This window comes from Hemitrygon akajei, unplaced genomic scaffold (assembly GCF_048418815.1).
Source record: "Hemitrygon akajei unplaced genomic scaffold, sHemAka1.3 Scf000045, whole genome shotgun sequence".
In the NCBI taxonomy this organism is placed as follows: Eukaryota; Metazoa; Chordata; class Chondrichthyes; order Myliobatiformes; family Dasyatidae; genus Hemitrygon; species Hemitrygon akajei.
This window is the reverse complement of record NW_027331931.1, coordinates 3,256,699-3,279,013: the sequence shown is the minus strand read 5'-3', so window position 1 is coordinate 3,279,013 and position 22,315 is coordinate 3,256,699. Positions and strand designations below refer to the sequence as shown.

Sequence of the window (22,315 nt, the reverse complement as noted above, 5' to 3'; positions counted from 1 at the left end):
ACTCCCAGCCCCACCCCCCGCACACACATATGACTCAGCAAGAGGATCAGGAGTTAAAAAAGGTACAAAGAGCCGAAGAATCTGCAGAGTTTGAGAAATATCGAGTGATGTAGGCACGGAATCGGATTGTAATTAATAATGGTGAATCTGTGGTGCCTAAATGGGAAAGAAATCAAGTGATGTACTGGCACCATGGCAATTGTGGGCATCAAGGTTCAGATAGATCTATGGAATAGTTGAAGAATCTGTGTTGGTGGCCGAAATTGCGAGGGGATGTACAGCATTATAATAAGAATCGTTTGGTTTGTGCCCGCTGAGAACCCCGATAAATCGGCTGGAGAAGCAAAATGACTAAACGGCTCATGGGTCCCGGTCTTACCCTATGTTCTGAGAATAGCCCTCTGCACAGAAGCATCCTCTCCTGCATTTATACGTTTTATGTTGACGATCGGGAGAAAAATGAAAGGGTTAGATTTATCGAAGACCGAGTATGATACATTGGAATGAACAATAGCAAACAGCAATTAATTGACTCTTTTATGGAGGCTGATTATGACGCCGCCCATAACACGTGACGGAAGAAACGGCAGAGCGAAGCTTGTTTCGAGGTGCGAGCAAAACCGCGGGCGTTTAAAATATGACAGAAGGTTATGATGTCACTATATCAGCCGAGCCCCTTTACCCCTTCCAGATTAATCGGGACAGAGCCAGTCCATCAGTATATCGAATTCAGAGCGCTCCATATAAGTTCGGTTGGTATCATATGAACCAACTCAAACACCTTGGAGATAGTCAATGTCCTCTAGTAACTGAGTTCCAGAAAACATATTGTCAATGGGATGCTCTGCTCCGAGATGAGATTATCCTCTTGGATTTACGTTTCAGGCAATCAACGATGATGGAGCAGTTGCCCCCTCAGTGAGTTGGGCGACTACTTCCATTTTGAACCGGGAGGATCGAGACAGATCACATCTCTGCACTCGCCGGAGCCAAAGCGGAGACACTGGAAGAGAGAAACAGATGGGAACGGGTTTGTTGCGTGGACTTTTGGAAATAAAGTGGGCGATAATTTATCTGATATGAATGGATTTTAACAAGGCGTTAGATTTATCCATGGTAGGACCATTCATAATGTCAGAAGGTTTCGTATGCAGGGAAAGTTCGCTGATGGATTCTGACCTGACGCCCACAGAAGACTGAGGATAGTTGCCGATGGAGCGTTTTCTTCCTGGATTTTGGTAACAGGTGTCCTGCAGAGATCTGTTCTGAGACCGCCAACTTTTCGTGTTTTTATGAACGATTTGGATGACGAGGTGGTAGGGTGGTTTATTGTGTTTTCAATGATGTGGAGGTTGGTGGAATTATGGATTGTATAGAAGGTAGTCACAGATTACAACAGGACAGTGACAGGACGCAGAGCAGCGCTGAGCGGTTACAGATGGAGTTCAACCCGGAAAGGTACGGAGTGTTTCAGTTTGGAAAGATGGATTTGAAGACAGTAGTGATATTTTCTAGTGTCAACCTAGGGCCGCACGTTAGTGTGAGTTCCACACTGGAAACAGAGTAGTGAGACTCTCTCCAATAAGCCGAGGCCTGCTCATCGATACGAGAACTACGATTGGCACGGAGCGATGCACTGCAGGAGCAGAAGGAAGTGTGATTGACAGGTGAGCTTGAACACATCCGCTGTTCTGTACATTCATATAGTGATGCTGGAAAGGTAATATACCGGACAGTAAATCAGGAGGGAAAAAAAGACAACTTAATCACAAATAACAGCACAGCCTGGAAACCTGCAGATTGTTCATAGATTTCACTGGCTACTTTTGTTCAAAGAGAGAATGGATGGAGAAATAGTGGTAGTATTGTGGCAGGTTGGAGAATATCTTTAAAGTTAAACAGACTACATCGTACGTAACGGATATGAAGTGGTCAAGTCATTCACTGGCAGAGGTCAGGTTCCTGCCAAACGGCCCGTGTCTGCGCTGGAAAACATTGTTCTTCAAACTGTCCACAACCCTCGCTAATTTCCCGAGGACACGCTCCCTTTTTGATCACAGGCCTCTGGAATATCGCTGTGGATCTTTTACAGTGTTTAGAGGAAAATGTGCAGTGTATTTTATTGTAACACATGTCAGCTGTCACTGTGATTTCCATTACTCAAACCCCCGGAATGACTGGAACGAACGAACGAAAAGATGAATGAATGATCCCCTTTAATAAAGAGGTGTTCTCCGTTTCAGCTGCCAGCTCCTTCCCACAACTTCAGAAGCGAATGTGCACGGTCAATTATTACGAGATAAATTGACTTCAAAATGAATGCCTGTTTAAAGCAACAAAGATACAAAAAGTATCATATTTGAATAGCTGAAGCCAGGTATCATGGAAAACAACATGAAAAATCCAGATCTTGTGTTCTTCTAATGTAAATGGATTGTAATATCCCTTGAGGAATCAAACTCGTGACACGGCAGCAGTGAGTAAAATAGTTTAACGTAACTGTTTGTGCATTTGGTTGTCACTAATGTCCTTGACGTGATAGCCACGGTAATTGTCTCAGTGGAATTGTTCTCTCCTCAATAAAAGTCTGCTAAACCGACTACTAGTCCATCTGAGCAGCTGAAATGCTCCGTACAACTGGACGCTGCTTCTGACGGAACATGGGATATCCGGCGATTTACTACATCGCAGCCATTTTCTATCCCACACTTGTAGCGGTTGGTGTCCCCGGTAAGATGCCGGAGCTGGTTACTTTATGTATGGTGCCGTCGTTACTCTGCTGCGGTATCCGCACTGTTACTAAGCACAGATGCTACAGTCGGCTGAAACGTGTTTCCGGAATGGAGGATTCAGTCATCTAATGGTTTTATTTTCAATTTCCATATTTCGTTTCCTTCTTTCGTCAATTAAGTTGGTGCCGATATTGAAATTGTTTCATAATTTCACCTCGCTAGGCTTTCTGAAGTGATGCTGGTCTCTGCTTTTCTAGGTCCGAGTCACTATCAGTGCAGACACTCCGACCTGATAACAACGTGGCAGCTTATTTAAACGACGGTCCAGTCTATTTTCGACACGTAGGTCTGTTCTGTAAGTCAATAAATGAGAACTCGTGCTTTATATCTCCTTGGCTCCACTTTGTCACCGCTACAAACAATCCCGTCAGCTCTTTCACCTCTAATAATGGAAATGGTATTCTTTACAGGAGCGATCGACTGCTCACCGGTCCGTGAGTCGTGGAACTCGGATGCCTCGCTCTAAACAGTGGGAATGTCGCCAATCCACTGACACTCACATCCGTCATTGTCCTCCAGCCGGAGTGCAGTGACGGAGACCGCACTCACTGGATTCCCGCTTTCCACTTCCATACAGACCATACCCTGCATAGCATCGGTGGAATGGGGGCATTCAGGAAACTGACCGTATTTCTATTTTGTTTCCAAATTTCTTGCAGTTAATTTAACGGCGATTGTGATCCTGTCTCGGGGAAAATGCGGACTCTCCAAATGCATCACCCGTTACCTGGTTGGAATGGCAACAGCGGATCTGATGGTGGTTATCGTTGTTGCTTTAGTGGAACAGACCAACAAAATCTACATTTATTCCAGATCCCTGCTCATCACTCCTGTATGCGCTCTGACACTTGTATTCAGGATGGTAGCGGCGGACTGTTCTGTTTGGTTCACGGTCAGTTTTACCTTCGATCGCTTCATCGCAATATGTTGCCGAAAGCTGCGGGAGCGATACTGCACCGAGAGAACAGCAATGGTGGTTATCGTGACCGTGGTTATAGTGAGCTGCGGGAGATGTGTCCCGTGTTACTTTGCCCTTGAACCTTACGTCATCATTGACAACACGCCGTGGCGGTGCACAGCCACATACGAATACGTTACTTCACCCATGTGGAAAGGATACGAATTACTGGACAGTATTTTAAAGCCATTGCTACCAATCGGCTTAATCCTGGTGTTTAACGGGTTAACCGTAAGACATATAGTCGTGGCAAATAGAGTCCGCAGAAGGCTTCGGCACAGCGGCGACAATCAGAAAGATGCTGAGATGGAAAAACGCAGAAAATCGATGATTTTGTTGTTTTCTATATCAGCTAATTTCATATTATTTTGGAGGCCCTATGTAGCCCATTCCCTGAAATGACAAGCAGAAAACTATTATTACCAGGACAGATAAATGAATTCCCCGGTATACATCTTCCAACAGCTTGGGTTCATGTTACAGTTTCTCAGCATGTACACCAATACTTGTATCTATACACTGACACAGAGGAAATTCAGGGAAGAGCTGAGGAATGGAATGAAGTATGTGTTGACATTAAATGGCCATCTGTGTAAATAACGTCCGTGTCTAATGGCAAATCAGTAGAGTTTTCAAATAAAGCCGTTTTACAATGAACCGGTTTGGCAAATATGTCAGAAATTCAAACAATAATATGCCTGGTCATCCGGAAATTGCAGAATTTGCGGAAAATTGCTGACTTCATACGGTTCAGGTCGGTAGCAATACAAACGCTCAATGCTGCTGGTGTGATTGTCACTTTGGTTGAAGTATGTTCCAAACTATCACAGACACTCGACTGTCAGAAGGGCAGGGATGGCCCTGAGGGCTTTCCGGGTTTTAGATGTTTCAAAATGGACAGGGTCGGGTAACAGAGTGTAACTGGAGCGCGATGGGAAACCAGGGATAGTATCGCAGATGCAGAAAGGGAGGACAACGTGGACAGTTCGTTTGTTAATAGAGTATGAACGAACACAGAAGCATGATCACCCCATGTGGAGCATTCTATTCCGATCCGGATGTGGGTCTTGGACATTTGCCATGTTATTGGCATGGGTAACTTAAACTTCCATAATATTCTTTAGCCTCTCCGCAGGGTAAAAGTTTTAAGTATGGCATAATATCTCAGTTTTGTCCAAGAACGATTCATGTCACTATATGTCGACGGGCGCACTTACAAACACTGCATACCGGATTTAATGTTAGAGAAAGAAACGTGTCAGGTGACAGATCTCTCGGTGGGTCAGCATTTCAGAACAATAGGGCAGAACTCCCCTCCTTTTACCTTGTCCAGGGAAAAGACCTGAAAGTATGGAGTGTGTTTAATTGGGGTCAGCGATGTGTGGTGCTGCCTGGCAGGAGCTCAGGAAGGTACATTGGGAAATGATGCACTCGGGGTATTGCGCAACAGATATGTGGGGATTGTTTAGGGAGCACTGACACGGGGTTCAGTATAGGCTTGTCTCGGAGACGCAGGGAAAGGATGACAGTGTAAAGTAACCCTGGGAGACAAGAAAGTTGGAACAACACGTCAAGAGGAAGAAAGAACGATGCTTACAGAACAGGAAGAACGGATCAGGTAAGGCTATAGCGAGTCACAATGTAGACAGGAAGGAATTTAACAATGTACTTAAAGGAGTGATACGGGGATTTGAGAAATCCTTGACGTGTTGCAATGTAAAGAACAGGAGGAGACTGGAGAGACTGTGGGCAGATCAGATGTAAAAAAGGAAAACGTGTCTGGACTCCAAGGAGGCGTTGAAGCTCCTCACTGAATACATTGATCAATGTGAACACAGCGTAAAAAGGCAGATACGCTCGAATATGCCGACGCTGAAAAGAGGATTGGCTGGAAACTTAGAAAACATTATGATGGATAATTCTCCGATGCCGGAAGAGATATAGTCCAGGTAATTTTGGAAAGCGAGCAAATATTGCTGAGCTATTGGACAGGATATGTGTGTCTTCGCTAGCAACAGAAGTAGAACTAGATGATTGGAGGGTGGGAAATGTTGTTCATTTGTTGACGAAAAATAACAGGGATACTTTTTGGAAATAGAGACCAGGGAATCTTACATCAGTAGAGGGTAGACTACTGGAGAGGATTATTGAAAAGGGAACTTATGAGTATTTGAAGAAACGTAGTCTGGTTACGGAGAGAAAGGTTGTCCCTAATGAGCCAGGTTAATTTATTTGAAAAACTGAAAATAAAACTAACAGATGAACCAGGACAGTCGATGTGGTGCATTAATTTTGGTCAGGCATTTTAATCAGTTCCCCATAGTGGACTCATTCAGAAAGTCAGGAGGCCTGGGATCGAGGGAAACCTGTTTGCGTTGATTCAGAATTGGCTTCGTAACAGAAGGCAGATGATGTAGTAGACAGAGTGAATTCTGGCTGGAAGACAAATGGCAGCCGTGTTCCGCATCGAGAGTCGAAACTTCGGTACAATTTACAACTCTATTGCGAGTCTGCAGTTACAGTGCTCTCAGAAATAGGGCTGAGGAAATAATCGATTTAATCTGATCACCAGCAGCACCTGGATAATTAATGGAATTAGGACTGACGACGTAAGCAAATCGCTGAGCGATTGACTGCACCTGCGCGTTTCCTAAACTGACCTGTCATTTACATATTACAGGGCAAATGCTACAATGACTTCAAAGCATCTTTTCTAATGGAGCCCTACAACTAGAAACCAGAATTTCAAAGTGTTCAGCAGCAGCTTCTGGTGCTTATTAAAAGAACCAGCCTTCCAAAATGCCAATTCCAAATTCCCAATTCAAGTACACACCAATTTATCCCAATATCAATTTACCACTGAATCGTGGTTTTATCGCATCGAGTGTAGATACGCTCATAGTTCGATCCATTTAATCCTGAATCCACATGGCCGATGTGGAATCCGTGTCTCTCTCTGAAATCAATTATAAATGAAACATACAAAATTACACAAAGTAAAATGCAGCGAAGGAATAACAAACACCCGTGCTCACACAAAGTCATCGCAGGCAATTGGAGAACATGGAATAAACTACTTCAATAGCTTCCATCTTCTCATGCACAGAAGCAGTCTTCAGCCCGTCCAATCAGTGAGGAATTATTGAAACTGCCTACTCCCATCGACCTGACCCGGACCGTGGCCATCCATATCCCAGTACTTGTCCAATCATCTCTTAGACGTTGAATTCGGAATCTCAATTACCACTGGCGTTGGCAGCACTGTCTACACTCTGTCGACCCTCTGAGTGAAGAAGTTTCCCCTCATGTTTCCCTTAAACATTTCACATTTCACCCTTCACCCATGTTCTCCAGTTGTATTCTCGCTCAACGTCAGTGGAGAAAGCCCACTTGCATTTACACTCTCTATACGCCTCATAATTTTGTATACCTCTATCAAATCTCCCCTCAGTCTTCTACCCGCTCGGGAATAAAGTGCTGACATATGTAATCTTTCCTTTTAATTCAAAACATTCAGTACCGGCAATAGCTGTGTAATTTTTTTCTTCATTTTTTCAATCTTATTTGCATCTTTCCTGTAGGTAGTTGAGCCCAACAGCACATAATATTCCAATTCGGGCCTCAATAAAGCCTTAAACCACAGCAACGTAACGTCCCAACTCCTGTACTCCATACTTTGGTCTAGGAAGGCGAAAGTGCGAATAGCTTTACGACCTTGTCTAACTGTGCCGCAACTTTCATTGAATTATGGACCTGCATTCCCAGATTCGTTTGTTCTATCGTACTCCTCAGTGCCCTATTTCTCATTGTGTCAGACCGACCCTGGCTGGTCCTCCCAAAGTGCAAAATCACTTGTTTGCGTTAACTCCGATCCTCTATTTTTCAGCCAATTTTCCAGCTGGTTCAGATCCCGCTTCATGCCCCGGTACTCCTTCCCGCTGTTGACTACACCTGTAATGATGTTGTCATCGGCAAATTTGCTCATCCAGTTCACAACATTATTATCCAGATCGTTGATATAGATTAAAAGTAACAACAGCTACAGCGACGATCCCTGGGACACTCCTCTCGTCACAGGTCCCCCGTCAGGCAGACAACCATCTATTACCACACTCTAGCTTCCCCAACATAGCCAATGGCTAATCCATCTTATTACCTCATCGTGAAAGCCAAGTGACTGAACCTTCTCGAGCATCCTCCCATACGGAACCTTCAGAAAATCCTTGCTGAAGTCCCTGTTAGACGGCGTCCACTGCCTTGCCACCACACCATTCCTGGTAACTACCTCGTAAGCTCTGGGAGATTGGTTAGACATGACCTAATACGCACTGGCCCATACTGACTATCCCTAATGTTCCTCTTTGTCCAGATACTTCCTTTCATACCCCATGCCCAGCGTAGTCTGAACACCGAGGACAATTCATTATTACATAATACTTGGCGAGTCCCTTCCAAGAAAAGCTATCGAGATCATCCAGCGGTCGGCACTGGTATTTATGGCCTATTATTCTTTAAATTCTCCTGCACTTTATTATCTGACGCATTGAGAGTAGTCTGCAAAAGCAAGGCGTCATAGCTTTAAATAATTAATCGACTTGCTTAACTATAGCAAGATACGGTACGCTCGATCGAGCACAGAACATAGAATATTACAGCACAGTACACGAGGTTCTAATAGGCTTTCAACGAATGGAAGTTCGATCTAACACATCTCCCCTGCATTTGAATCAGAATCAAAGGTTTCAAAGGTACATTTCCAGAATCAGAACCAGATTTAATATCGCAGACATACGTCGTGAAATTGTTAACTTTCCGGTAGCAGTACAATGAAATACAGGATAAATAAATATAGAGAAAACAAAACTGAGATACAGGTTGCAGCGGGGAAAAATAAACTGTTCCTGAATCGCTGAACCTGAGCTTTCAGGCTTCTGTATCTCCTTCCCGATGGTAACACTGTGAAGAGGGCACGTCCTGTTAGTGGGCGCCACTGTGACAAGAAACATCCCTTGTAACAACGATCAATGAGATACACATAATCTGTATTTACTGTTATGGATTCAAGCAACAATAAATATATGAGTTAGGCAGGGTTTTTTTATAACAAATAACAGGTTTATTAAACACTGAAAACAAACCCCCCAAAAGTAAGCAAGTCACTAACGTAACCGGAAATCAGCTGCTGTGCGGCAGCTTAAACAGTTCTTAAAGCAAGGAAGCTTAAACAGTTCTTAAAGCGATGTTGCCAAAACAGTTCTTCGAAGTGGTATTGCAAAAGTACTAAATGCTCACAGTCCATTTAAGGGAGAGATTTTTTGAAGACGATTTAAATTCTCTTTCACGTCGTGTTGCTTCGGTTCCCGAATCGAACTTTTCCCACGAGAATTTTACGAAGATGGGGAAAGGAAACGGCTTAAAGGCACGGACCTTTCCTTTACAGAACTGTTCCCAATCCTTTCTGCTATTTCACAGGGATTCACACGGAAACAGTCCACGAATTCCTTCCGAATAAGGATAAACAAGGTCGAACCTGTTTCACCGTCGAAATCGATTCTCCTCGATCTTTTAACTCCCGAACTCCAATCTTCACTCTCCACTGATTCCCAACTAGCAGTGCTATAAAGAAACTGCTGGCAATGACCTTTTAAACTTTAAGCATTAGATAAAACTTCATCTTTCACCTAATCTGCGTCATAACATTAAATCACGCAGTGGCATAAAGTCAACATGGCAAATCCAGCCACGAACTGCCCCTCCTCACAGGGAGGGGTCCTCCTTTTAAACCCAGTTTAAAAAACCTGTCACATGACATCTACTGGCGGGAAAATGGCGTCACTCCACCATCACAAGACCATCACCTCAAGTCCAGCAAAGCTTCAACACCTGTCACGGACAAGTACGAAACATTACCAACCAGTATCTTTTATTATTTCTACTAAAAGCACGTAGATTTACACAGTATCTTCCTGTGTGCACCCTACTGGAAACCCTGACACTCGGTGAACAGTCAATGAAGAGAAAAGGTATTACCCGGGAAAAGAGTCTACGCTGGCAAGACATTCCATAGAAACATAGAAAACATAGAAAATCTACAGCACAATACAGGGCCTTCGGCCCACAAAGTTGTGCCGAACATGTCCCTACCTTAGAAATTACTAGGCTTACTTATAGCCCTCTATCTTTCTAAGCTCCATGTACCGATCCAAAAGTCTCTTAAAAACACCCAATCGTATCCGCCTCCACCACTGTTACCGGCAGCCCATTCCACGCGCTCGCCCCTCTCTGAGTTAAAAAAAACTTACCCGACATCTTCTCTGTACCTACTCCCCAGCACCTTCAACCTGTGTCCTCTTGTGGCAACCATTTCAGCCCTGGGAAAAAGCCTCTGACTATGCACACGATCAATGCCTCTCATCATCTTCCGATCCTCATGTTCCCAATCTCCACGTGTCCGTGTGGTCCTACTTTTCGGCAATGGTTGCTCTCTGGCCGCTGGAGAGTTATCACCCCGGCATGTTTGAAGCTCCGGAATCTTATATTGTTCCTCATCAATTGAACCATTGGATCTCCAAACCATTGGCTCAACGTCATCTGACCTACCTGGGTTATCTGGTTACTGATCATTGTACAGAGCCACAACCAACATATTTTACGTGGCTCTGCCCACCCCAGCCTTGTGTATTCGTATCTTTGCACCCTGACTGGTCCGAACCAGTTAAATGAGGCAACCCAGACAGAGTCTACCGAGACTACAGATTGCTTATTTGGTAGGTCTGGCATTTTACATAACAAGTAGCTGCTCCTCTGAGCATGATCTCAGGTTTATTGCTCTGATTAGATTGTCCCAGAGTCAAGAATCAGTTCAGAGTCCACGCCCTTCACATAACAAATGGCGACTAGTTTGAGAATGGTCTCAGGTTTAGCAGATCATTACCTGAAGCTTCCTGTGTCCACAGTCAGTTCCTCTGATTAAATTATTCCAGAGAATGAATCAGTTCATTCTCCACAAAATGGGGGGAAACAGAGAGAACTGGTTTGTCTGCTTCCCCTGTCCTTGATCAGTCTGTAGTTTCTTCTGGCCAACAGTGTTTTATGAGCCATTCAATCTGGCACGACGGTATCTTTCTCGGGTCTGCTGTCATCTGTACGCCAGGGTGGATGGAGGTTGGACGGGCTAGGGTCGCAGTGGTGTGATGAGGTTTTTGCTGGAGACGGCCGATGCTGTAGGTGGTCGAAGTGGTTTACAGATATGCGGTGTGATGTAGGGGTTGGAACGGTGTTGTGACATACCTCGTAACGGGTTAAAGGAACCAGCAGAAATGGAACACACCTGGAGTCTGGTATTAGTGTTTCTTAGTATCTACGTAATATAGTAATATAAAACCAGATAAATCAAACAGATTAGCAGAGTATATGCATATATAAGTGTGTAAATATAAAACCCCAAAGTTCTTCATGTTTATGTGGTAAATGATACAGTCTTACGATGGTATAGGAATGACGTCAATTCAGTTCGTGATATTAAGTGGAGTAGAACTGAGCAGAGAGAGAGCGGTGATTTGTTTTCCAAGTAAGCCGATGCCGTCGATCTTTCCGTTGTCCTCCGAAGTCCTGTTAAAGTTACCGACTGTGACCACACAAAAGGGTACCGTCTTCACAAGGTAATGCTGTCAAACCAGTCAATGGTTAAACACGCCGATACCATTCCACCGGTCACCCCTTTTCCACACTGCGAGCAAAACCCACACTTTCGTGTGCGGTGAAAGCTCATCCAGTGTCTATTTCTTCTGTATATCTCTCCGTGTCATCCGTGTGTCTGTGTGTCTGTGAGAATGGATTTAAAGGCAGAGGTGATACATTCTCGAGTCAACCGAGGGCCGCATATCAGTACGAGTTCCACAATGGAAACAGAGTGATGAGACTTTCTCCAATAACCACAAGCGGCACGGAGCGGTGCACTGCAGGAGCAGAAGGAAGTGTGATTGGCAGGTGAGCTTGAACACTTCCGCTGTTCTGCACATACATATAGTGACCGTTACTTAAGAAAACAGATTGAGTGAACTCTGCGTGTTCTCCTTGGAGCGACGGAGGATGAGAGGTGACCTGATAGAGGTGTACAGGGTGATGTCAGGCATTGATCGTGTGGATAGTCAGAGGCTTTTTCGCACGGCGGAAATGATTGCCACAAGAGGATACAGGATAAAGCTGCTTGGGAGTAGGTACAGATCAAATGTCAGGGGTACGTTTTCTACGCAGAGAGTGGTGAGTGCGTGGAATGGGCTGCCAGCAACTGTATTGGAAGCAGATACGATAGGGTCTTTTAAGAGACTTTTGGATAGGTACTTTGAGCTTAGAAAATTAGAGGGCTATGGCTAACCCTAGTAATTTCTAAGGTACGGGCATGTTCGGCACAACATTATGGGCCGAAGGGCCTATACTGCGCAGTACGTTTTCCTTTTTCTATGTTTGTATGAAAGACAATATACCTGAAAGCAAATCAGGAGAAAGACAGACAACTTCGTGGCAAATATAGCCTGAAACCCTGCGGAATGTTCACAGATTTTACTTGTTACTTTTGTTCAAACTGAGAAAGGATGGCGAAGTACTCGTAGAATTGTGGCTAGTTTGAGAATATCTTTAAAGTTAAATCGACTGCATCGCAGGTCACGGGTATGGGGTGTTCAAGTCATTCACTGGAAGAGGTCAGGGTCCCGCCAAACGGCCGATGACTACGTTGGAAGACATTGTTCTTCAAATTGTTCACACCCGCCGCTAATTTCCCGAGGACTCGTTCCCTTTTTGACCACAGGTCTCTGGAATATCGCTGTGGATCTTTTAAATTGTTTGGAGGAATATAAGTGCAGTGTTATTGTAATACATGTCAGCTGTCATTGTTTATTCCACCACTCACACCGTCCGGAATGACTGGAACAAACGAAAGAAAAGAATGAACGAATGTTCCCCTTTAATAAAGAAGTGTTCTCCATTTCACCTGCCAGAACAAACTTCTTCCCTCAATTTCAGAAGCAAATGTGCTCCGTCAAATTTTACAAAATAAATCGACTTCAAGATGAATGCCTACTTTGAAGGCTACATAGATATAAAACTATCCTTTTTAAATAGCTGAAGCCATGTATCATGAAAAATAATATGGAAAATTCACATCATATTTTGTTTCAAAATAAATAGATTGCAAAATCCCTTGAGGAGTCAAATTAATGACACGGGAACAGTGATAGAAATAGTTTAACGTAAGTGTTTGTGCAGATGGTTGTCACTAATGTCTCTGACGTGACAACTACGTTAATTGCCTCAGTGCAATTCCTCCCTCAATAAAAGTCTGCTAAACCGATCACTGGTCCATCTGAGCAGCTGAAACGTTCCGTACAACTGAACGCTGTTTCTGACGGAATATGGGATATCCAGCGATTTACTACATCGCAGCCATTTTCTATCCCACACTTGTAGCGATTGGTGTCCCCGGTAAGATAACGGAGCTGGTTACTTTATGTATGGTGCCGTCGTTACTCTGCTGCCGTATCCGCACTGTTACTAAGCACAGATGCTACCATTGGCTGAAACGTTTCCAGAGTGGAGGGTTCAGGGTTCTGATTGTTTTATGTACATTTTCCATACTTCGATCGCAAATTTTTCTTTGTCAATTAAGTCGGTGCCAATATTGTCAATGTTTCATAATTTCACGTCGCTAGGCTTTATGAAGTGACGCAGGTCTCTGCTTTTCCAGGTCCGAGTCTCTATCAGTGCAGACAATTCGACATTATAGCAACGTGGTAGCTTATTCAAATGACGTTCCAGTCTATTTTCGACACGTTGATCTGTTCTTCTGCAAATAAGGAAATGAGAACTCTTGCATATATCTCCTTCATTCCACTTTGTCATCGCTACAAACAAGCCTGTCAGCACTTTTTCCTCTAATAATGGAAATGGTGTCGGTTACTGTGGAGATCGACGACTCACCAGTACTTCAGTCGTGGAGTTCTTTTCCTCGCTGTCAACTGTCGGAGTTTCGCCAATCCACTGCCATTCCAATGCGTCATTGTCCTCCAGCCAGAGTGCAGCTACTGAGACCGTACATACTGGATTTCCGCTTTCCATTTCCAAACAAACCCTACTCTGCATTGCATTGGAAGAATGGGTGCATTCAGAGAGAGTTGTTGCTGACCAGATTTCTATTTCTTTTTCAAATTATTTTTTGCAGTTTATTTAACGGCGATTGTGATCATCTCTCGGGGAAAATGCATCACCCGTTACCTGGTTGGAATGGTAACTGCGGTTCTGATGGTGGTTATTGTTGTTGCTTTAGTGGAACAGACCAAACAATATCTACATTTATTCTACTCATATTTCTAATGTTTTTTTTTCAAATTTCTTGTAGTTAATTTAATGGCGATTGTGATCCTATCTCGGGGAAAATGCGGACTCTCCAAATGCATCACCCGTTACCTGGTTGGAATGGCAACAGCGGATCTGATGGTGGTTATCGTTGTTGTTTTAGTGGAACAGACCAACAATATCTACATTTATTCTAGATCCCTGCTCATCACTCCTGTATGCGCTCTGGCACTTGCATTCGGGATGGTAGCGACGGACTGTTCTGTTTGGTTCACGGTCAGTTTTACCTTCGATCGCTTCATCGCAATATGTGGCCGAAAGCTGCGGGAGCGATACTGCACCGAGAGAACAGCAACGGTGGTTATCGTGACCGTAGTTATAGTGAGCTGCGGGAAATGTGCCCCGTTTTACTTTGCCATTGAACCTTACGTCATCATTGACAACACGCCGTGGCGGTGCACAGCCACATATGAATACGCTACTTCACCCGTGTGGAGAGGATACCAATTACTGGACAGTATTTTAACACCATTGCTACCAATCGGCGTAATCCTGGTCTTTAACGGGTTAACCGTAAGACATATCGTTGTGGCAAATAGAGTCCGCAAAAGGCTTCGGGACAGCAGCGACAATCAGAAAGATGCCGAGGTGGAAAAACGAAGAAAATCCATGATTTTGTTGTTTTCCATATCAGCTAATTTCATAATATTGTGGATGCCCAATGTAGCCCATTCCCTGAAATGGCAAAAGCAAAACTATTTTTACGAGGACAGATATTTGAGTTCCCCGGTATACATCCTACAGCAATTTGGGTTCATGTTGCAAATTCTCAGCGTGTGCACCAATACTTGTATCTATACACCGACACAGAGGAAATTCAGAGAAGAGCTGAGGAATGGAATGAAATATGTGTTTACATTAAATGGCCATCTGTGTACATAATGCCCGCGTCTAACGGCATTTCCACGGAGTTTTCAAATAAACCCGTTTTACAATGAACAGGTTTGGCAAACATGTCGTAAACTCAATCAATCATATGCCTGGTCATCCGGAAATTGCAGAATTGGTGGAAGATTGCTGATTTCATACAGTTCAGGTCGGTAGCAATACAAACGCGCAATGCTGCTGGCGTGGTTGTTACATTGGTTGAAGTATGTTCCAAACTATCACAGACACTCGACTGTCACAAGGGCAGGGATGGCTGCAGGACGTTCCGTGTTTTAGATGTTTCAAAATGGACAGGGTCGGGTAACTGAGCGTAAAGTGAGTCTGATGGTATCAGGGATAGTATCGCAGCTGCAGAAAGGAAGGACAACGTGGAGCATTTGCTTATTAATAGATGGCGAGTCTAACACAGAAACACGAAAAACGCGATCACCCGATTGGGAGTATTCTATGCAGATCAACCAAATAAGTGCAACGGGAACGGTGAAGAACCGATTTGTAAGCGGAGATTGGACATTGGCCATGTTATTGACACGGGTAACAGAAACGTCCACAATGTTCTCTGGTACCTCCCCAGAGTAAAAAGTCTAGAGATGACATAATTTCTCAGTTGTGTCCAGGAAGGATTCATGTCATTATATGTAGACAGGCGGACTAGCGAACAATCCATACCGGATCTAATATTAGAAAAGGAAACGTATCAGGTGACAGATCTCTCGGTGGGTCAGCATTTCAGAGCAATAGGGCAGATCTGCCCTCCATTTACCTTGCACAGAGATAGGACCAGGGAGCATTGAATGTGTTTAATTGAAAGTCGGCGATTTATGGTGCTTCCTGTCAAGAACTTGGGAAGGTACATTGGGAGATGATGCACTCAGGGAAATGCACGACAGATATGTAGAGATTGCTTCGGGAGTACTGACGTGGGGTTCAGTAAGGGCTTGTCTCATTGTCGCAGGGAAAGGATAATAGCATAATGTAACCCTGGGTGACAATAAAGTTGTAACAACTCGTCAAGAGGAAGAAAGAAAAGTACTTAAGGTTTAGGGAGAAAGGATTAGGTAGGGTTACGGAAGGTCACAATACACACAGGAGAGAATTTAATAATGGACTTAGAAAAATTAGACAGGGACTTGAGAAGTCCTTGGCGAGTTGCACTGTGAAGAACAGAAGGATGACTGGAGAGTGTGGGTAGATCGGAAGTAAAAGAGGAAAACGTATCTGGAGTCCAAGAAGGCAGTAAATCTTCTTACTGAAGAGACGGATGAAAGTGAACACAGCGCAAAAAGGTAGTTATGGTAAAACATGCCGAGGCTAAGAAAGAGCATGCGCTGAAAACTTTCAAGCTTTCAAGGAGAATATTATAATAGATGATTTCCCGGTGCTGGAAGGATTATTGTCCAGCTGATTTGGAAAGGGAAGCGAAGACATTGCTGAGCTTCTGGACAGGATATTTATGTTTTCCGTGGCTACGCAAGTGGAACAAGAAGATTAGAAGGTGGCAAATGTTATTCATTTGTTGAAGCAAGATAATAGGATACTCATTGGAATGATAGACCAGTGAATCTTTCATCAGTATTGGGTAAACTATTATAGAGGATTATTAAAGATGGAATTTATGAGTATTTGGAGAAACGTAGTTTGGCTACGGAGAGATAACGTGGCTCTTTGAGAGGTGTGTTGTCCTATATGAGCCAGGTTGAGTTATCTGAATAGTCGATGTAGGTGTATTAATTCCGAGAGTCAGGGGGCATGGGATCTAGGTAATCCTTCGTTGAGTCAGAATTGACTTCCTAACAGAAGGCAGGTGATGTAGTAGATAGAGTGAATTCTGGCTGGAAGACAGCAGGCGGCCGCGTCCCGCTAAGAGGATGGACATTTTAGGACATTTACAACTTTTGGACTCAGCAGTTACAGTGTTCCGAGAAATAGGGCTCAGGGAAATAATCGATTTAATCTGATCACACAGCAGCAGCTGGATAGTTTATGGAGTTAGGGCTGATGACGTAAGAAAATCGCTGAGCTATTGATTACACTGCCACGTTATCTAAGCTGACCTGTCATTTACATGTTACGGGGCAGATGCTACAATGACCTCAAAACAATCTTTTCCAATGGAGACCTACAACTTAAAACCAGCATTTAATAGTGTTCAGAGCAGCTTCTGGTGCTTCTTAAAATAACCATCCTTCCTGAATGACAATTCCAAATTCCCAATTCAATTCCCAATACTTCGAAATCGTGGTTTCATCGTATCGGGTGTAGATACGCTCAAGCTTCGATCCATTTAATCCTGAATCCACATGGCCAGTGTGAAATCCGAGTCTCACTCTGAATTAATAATAAATGAAACACACAAGACTACACAAACTAAAAATACAGCGAGGGCAAAGCAAACACCCGTGCACACACTTGTCTCCCTTCAAAACCATCGTAGGCAATTGGAGAATACAGAACAAACAACTTCCAAAGCAAAAGGCCTGAGCACGTATTCTGTAGAAGAGATGAGAGCGTGAGATGTGCAGAGCTGAGGCGAGCATTCATCAGCACTTCATAGAATTTCGGAAAGATATGCAGCCTTCGAATTTCGCATCAGTTCCTAGAAATCACTTCTCGCAAGGTGACACAATTGTTTTTGTCATGAGTATGGTGAAAAAGAAGATTAATTCAATCATCCCCCCAACACAAACTAAAGAAACACACAACTGACATAAAGCCATTCATGGCCATAATCTTTCTCTCTTTCTTTTAATTGACATCACTTATGTCCAAACCGCATGCTGTATTTTAAATCTGCAATGCATTCATATTTTCAAAATATCGCAGAAAATGGCATGGTCTTATTTGTTCATCAGTTAACAAACATCTGTAATGGCAATCATGCAACATTTAATAAAGCCTTTCGACTCCAGGACAAAGAGACGCCGAAAGTAATGTGTCCCCCGAGTTAATATTCAACACAATTAAAACATGACGTCTCCACAACTTCAAGCCTCCAAAGGCTGCCAAGGCTTCTGACCTTAAATTTCTGTCCAAGGATAGGATTCGGGCTAAATGAACCCTTTGTTGTATAGTATCGGGGCGAATGATTCCCATTACCACAGCCGAAGCAACAGATTTGTTCCCTGTACTGGGACCACTTTCACACCCACCTCCAGACCTGAACTATTGTCTCTACCGCGTTACTGAAGGTATATTCATGCAGTGTGATACTCCCTTTATCATCTCACATCTATCTCCTCATGCTGTAACCATCCATTTTACTCAGTCTCCATGCTTCAGTGTGTGCGAGGACAGAGGGATCGAACAGCATCAACGACTTTCTAGATTGGTCGGTGTTGCGAGACACTGACGTTGTAATCCAGACATATAGACAGACAGCCACAGGAAACCACTGCACAGAAACAGGGTCTACAGACCGTCAGGTCCGTCAGGAATTATTTAAACTGCCTACTCCCATCGACTGCACCCGGACCGCGGCCATCCAAACACCCAGTACTTATCCATTCATCTCTTAAACGTTGACATCGGAATCTCAATTACCTCTCTGCGATATGGAGACCCGCCGGTGCTCAGCCTCACTTCCCGGTCCAAAATACCCGAACCGAGTGTGTGACCCCTCGGAGATACCGCAGGCTTCTGTCTCAGGCGCTGAGGGAGCGGGAGGAGAGGGCACGTGTACAGAGAGGCTTCGAAACCCTTTCGGGCACATGAGGGGTAGAAGTCGAGTTTCGGATCTTCGTCTCGCATTCAGCTTCCCGGGAGATGGCAGGCTTTTACCGGAGGGTGTGCGACCATCCAGATTGCCAGAGGGGTAATGGCAGGCTCTTGTTTTCTCTGCTCCGGAGAGAAGAAGGAGAGGTAGCCCCTACAGAGACAATGCGGGTTGGTGAAGCCCTGAGGCCGGCCGTGTCGAACGAAGGGGATGGAAGGTTAGACATTTATCTGACATCCGATTGGCTGACGCATGGAGCCAGCGGCGGCCGGGAAATCGGGGGGGGGGGGGGGGGGGCGGGGGGGAGGTGGGGGAATCCCAGTTTCTTTTTTTGGCGGGATTTAGAAGAATTTGGAGAAGCGTATCCTGATTAGGGAGTCAGCATGGCTTTGTGAGGAGCAGGTTATGCTTCCCGAGCCGGATTGAATTCTGTGATGTGACACAGATGGAGTTCAACCTGAAAAAGTGTGAAATGATTCACTTTAGAAGAACGAACGTGATGGCAGAATACAGGGTTAATAGCAACATTGTCAGCAGTGTAGCAGAAAAGAGGGATGATAAGGTCCACATCCAAAGATTCCTCAAAGCCTCTTTGCCCAGATAGGTTGGTTTCTTGATAAGTTTGTTAAGGAGGTGTATTGGGTTTTGCCTTCATTAGTCAGGGGCTTGAGTTAAAGCGCCGCGATGTATTGTAACTCTAAAAGACTTGTCCGATCACTTTTGGAATATTGTGCTCGGTTCTGAGCACCTCAGTATCGAAAGGATGTGAAAACTTTATAGAGGGTGCAAAGGATGTGTACCATGAGGCTGCCTGGTTAAGACATTCCGGACATTCTCTTTGGAGATTAGCTGGTTGAGAGCTGACTTGATAGAGTTTAACAAAATACGACTCTACCGAAGGAAGTATAAGTTGCGTCTTCCCACCGCCAGCCGAGATGTAGCACTTCCAGAGCACCCTCCACAACTCAGGGTCACGTGGGACCATGGGAGCAGGTGGTGGATGGTCGTATGAGCTGCCGATGCCCGTCACGTGTTCTGCTTATGCCATCACTGACACCAGATACAAAATCGCTGAAGAGTGTTGAAGATGGCTGGAGTCAGCTATCTTGTAAAGATACTTTCTCGCAGAAGGCAATCGTCAGCGCAAGTGGTTTAGATGGGGCATCCGGGCGTGTTTGTTAAATTAATATGTATATTGTCAAGTGAAGTCAAGTCACTTTTTATTGTCATATCGACCATAACTGCTGTACAGTACACAATAAAAACGAGACAGCGTTTTCCAAGACCATGGTGTTACATGACACAGTACAAAAACTAGAATGAACTACGTAAAAACAACACAAAAACTACAACTAAACTACAGACCTACCCAGCACTGCAAAAAGTGCACAAAACAGTGCAGACATTACAATAAATAACAAACAAGAAAGTAGACACAGTAGAGGGCAGTATGTTAGCGTCAGTCCAGGCTCCGGATATAGAGGAGTCTGATGGCTTGGGGGAAGAAACTGTTACACAGTCGGATCATGATAGACCGCATGCTTCGCTGCCTTTACCCAGATGGCAGGAGGGAGATGAGTTTGTATGAGGGGTGCGTGGGGTCCTTCATAATGTTGTTTGCTTTGCGGATGCAGCGTGTGGTGTAAGTGTCCGTAATGGCGGGAAGAGAGACCCCGATGATCTTCTCAGCTGATTCCACTATCCGCTGCAGGGTCTTGCGATCCGAGATGGTGCAATTTCCGAACCAGGGAGTGATTCAGATGCTCAGGATGCTCTCAATACAACCACTGTAGAATGTGGTGAGGATGGGGTGGGAGATGGACTTTCCTCAGCCTTCGCAGAAAGTAGAGACGCTGCTGGGCTTTCTTTACTATGGAGCTGGTGTTGAGGGACGAGTAAGATTCTCCGCCAGGTGAACACCAAGAAATTTGGTGCTGTTAACGATCTCTACCGAGGAGCCGTTGATGTTCAGCGGGGAGTGGTCACTCCGTGCCCTCCTGAAGTCAACAACCATCTCTTTTGTTTTGTTCACACTCAGAGACAGGTTGTTGGCTCTGCACCAGTCCGTTAGCCGCTGCACTTTCTCTCTGTAGGCAGACTCGTTCTTGCTGATGAGACCCACCACGATCGTATCATCGGCAAACTTGATGATGTGGTTCGAGCTGTGTGTTGCAGCACAGTCGTGGGTCAGCAGAGTGAACAACAGTGGACTGAGCACACAGCCCTGGGTGTAAACTCACACTCTCCTGCTCAGATCAAAATCAAAGGTGCATCGATTCGAAGTTAATTACAATAATAAGCAGGGTGTCTCAGAGGCACAAAATCAAATGTAACATTCCAGTGGAATGCTCAGCTTGAGAGACGCCTAGTCACCCGGGCGTTGCAAGCATTAAAAATCACGAGTGCTCTAGGTGAGGCTCGAACTCACAGCCTCGGCATTTCTCCGCCGCGTACTGCCATATAAGTACCGCGCGCTAACCAATTGCGCCACTAGAGCCCAGAGCTACAAACGCGTGTTTTTTTCCATATGGAAAGAAAATCTAGAAGAAAATTACAGATATCATCGTGCATAGAACCTAGAAATATACAGCCCGTGAAAAGGCCGTTCGGCCCACAATGTATTTTCATTCCAGCTAAAAAGCAAATCAAATGCACTCAAACTCTAATCCCTCCTTCCTACCCTGTCAATGTCACTCGATCTTCCTTACATCCGTGTGCATATCGAGTCAACAAATGTACACATCAAATACCACCTATAAATTTACTGATAATGCAAACATTGTTGGTCGAATCTCAGATGGAGACGAGAGGGCGAACAGGGGAGAGGTATGTCAAGTAGTTGAGTGGTGTCGCAGCAAAAACCTTGCACTGAACGTCAGTAAGACGAAAGAGCTTATTGTGTACTTCAGGAAGGAGAGAGATACCAATCCTCATAGAGGGATCAGAAGTGGAGAGAGTGAGCCGTTTCAGGTCCCTGTGTGTTAAGATCTCTGAGGACTTAACCTGCTCCCGACATATCGATGCAGTTATAAAGAAGGCAAGACAGCGGCTATCCAGTACTTCATTAGGAGATTAACGAATAGACTCAAACAACTTCTGGAGAGCATTCTGACAGGCTGCATCACGTCTGGTATGGGCAGGGACGTGTCCTCTACTCTGCCGGATGTAGAGATGGGGAGATGGGGAGATGGGGAGATGGGGAGATGAGGAACTATATGATCATGCGGATGAGAGCTATGGATGGGGAGAACAAGTGAGCACTCAGTACTCAGTAGGCGAACTTTAAGTACAGACTTTCCATGAGCGAAGGTGACAGGGGACAATTGCAGTCTGATTCTTGAAGGAACCGTGGAATCTATCCATTCTCCGGTGGAATGTAGTGTCGAGACTTGGCTGGCAGTCTTTGTTATGTTGGAAAAATGACGCTGGAGCTCTGAAGGGTACTTGATGTTAATCTGCATCCTCTCTTGAATCTTTCTCTGTGCGTTGTTACTCTGTCTGTCCAGACGCCAGATTACGGCTGAACATTTGAATTTTCATTATAGTTGATTA

The 22,315-nt window shown here is 44.5% G+C and overlaps 1 protein-coding gene and 1 non-coding gene across 2 annotated transcripts in view; one reads left to right on the top strand and one right to left on the bottom strand.

Annotated features, from left to right (window-relative positions):
• Nucleotides 1-22,315, top strand: part of LOC140720622 (NACHT, LRR and PYD domains-containing protein 3-like) — a 745,417-nt gene that overhangs the window by 652,059 nt on the left and 71,043 nt on the right. The window lies entirely within an intron of this gene.
• Nucleotides 21,167-21,260, bottom strand: trnai-uau (transfer RNA isoleucine (anticodon UAU)). The gene is made up of 2 exons: nt 21,223-21,260; nt 21,167-21,202 (listed from the first exon to the last, which is right to left on the bottom strand). It is a non-coding gene; the product is annotated as a tRNA-Ile (tRNA).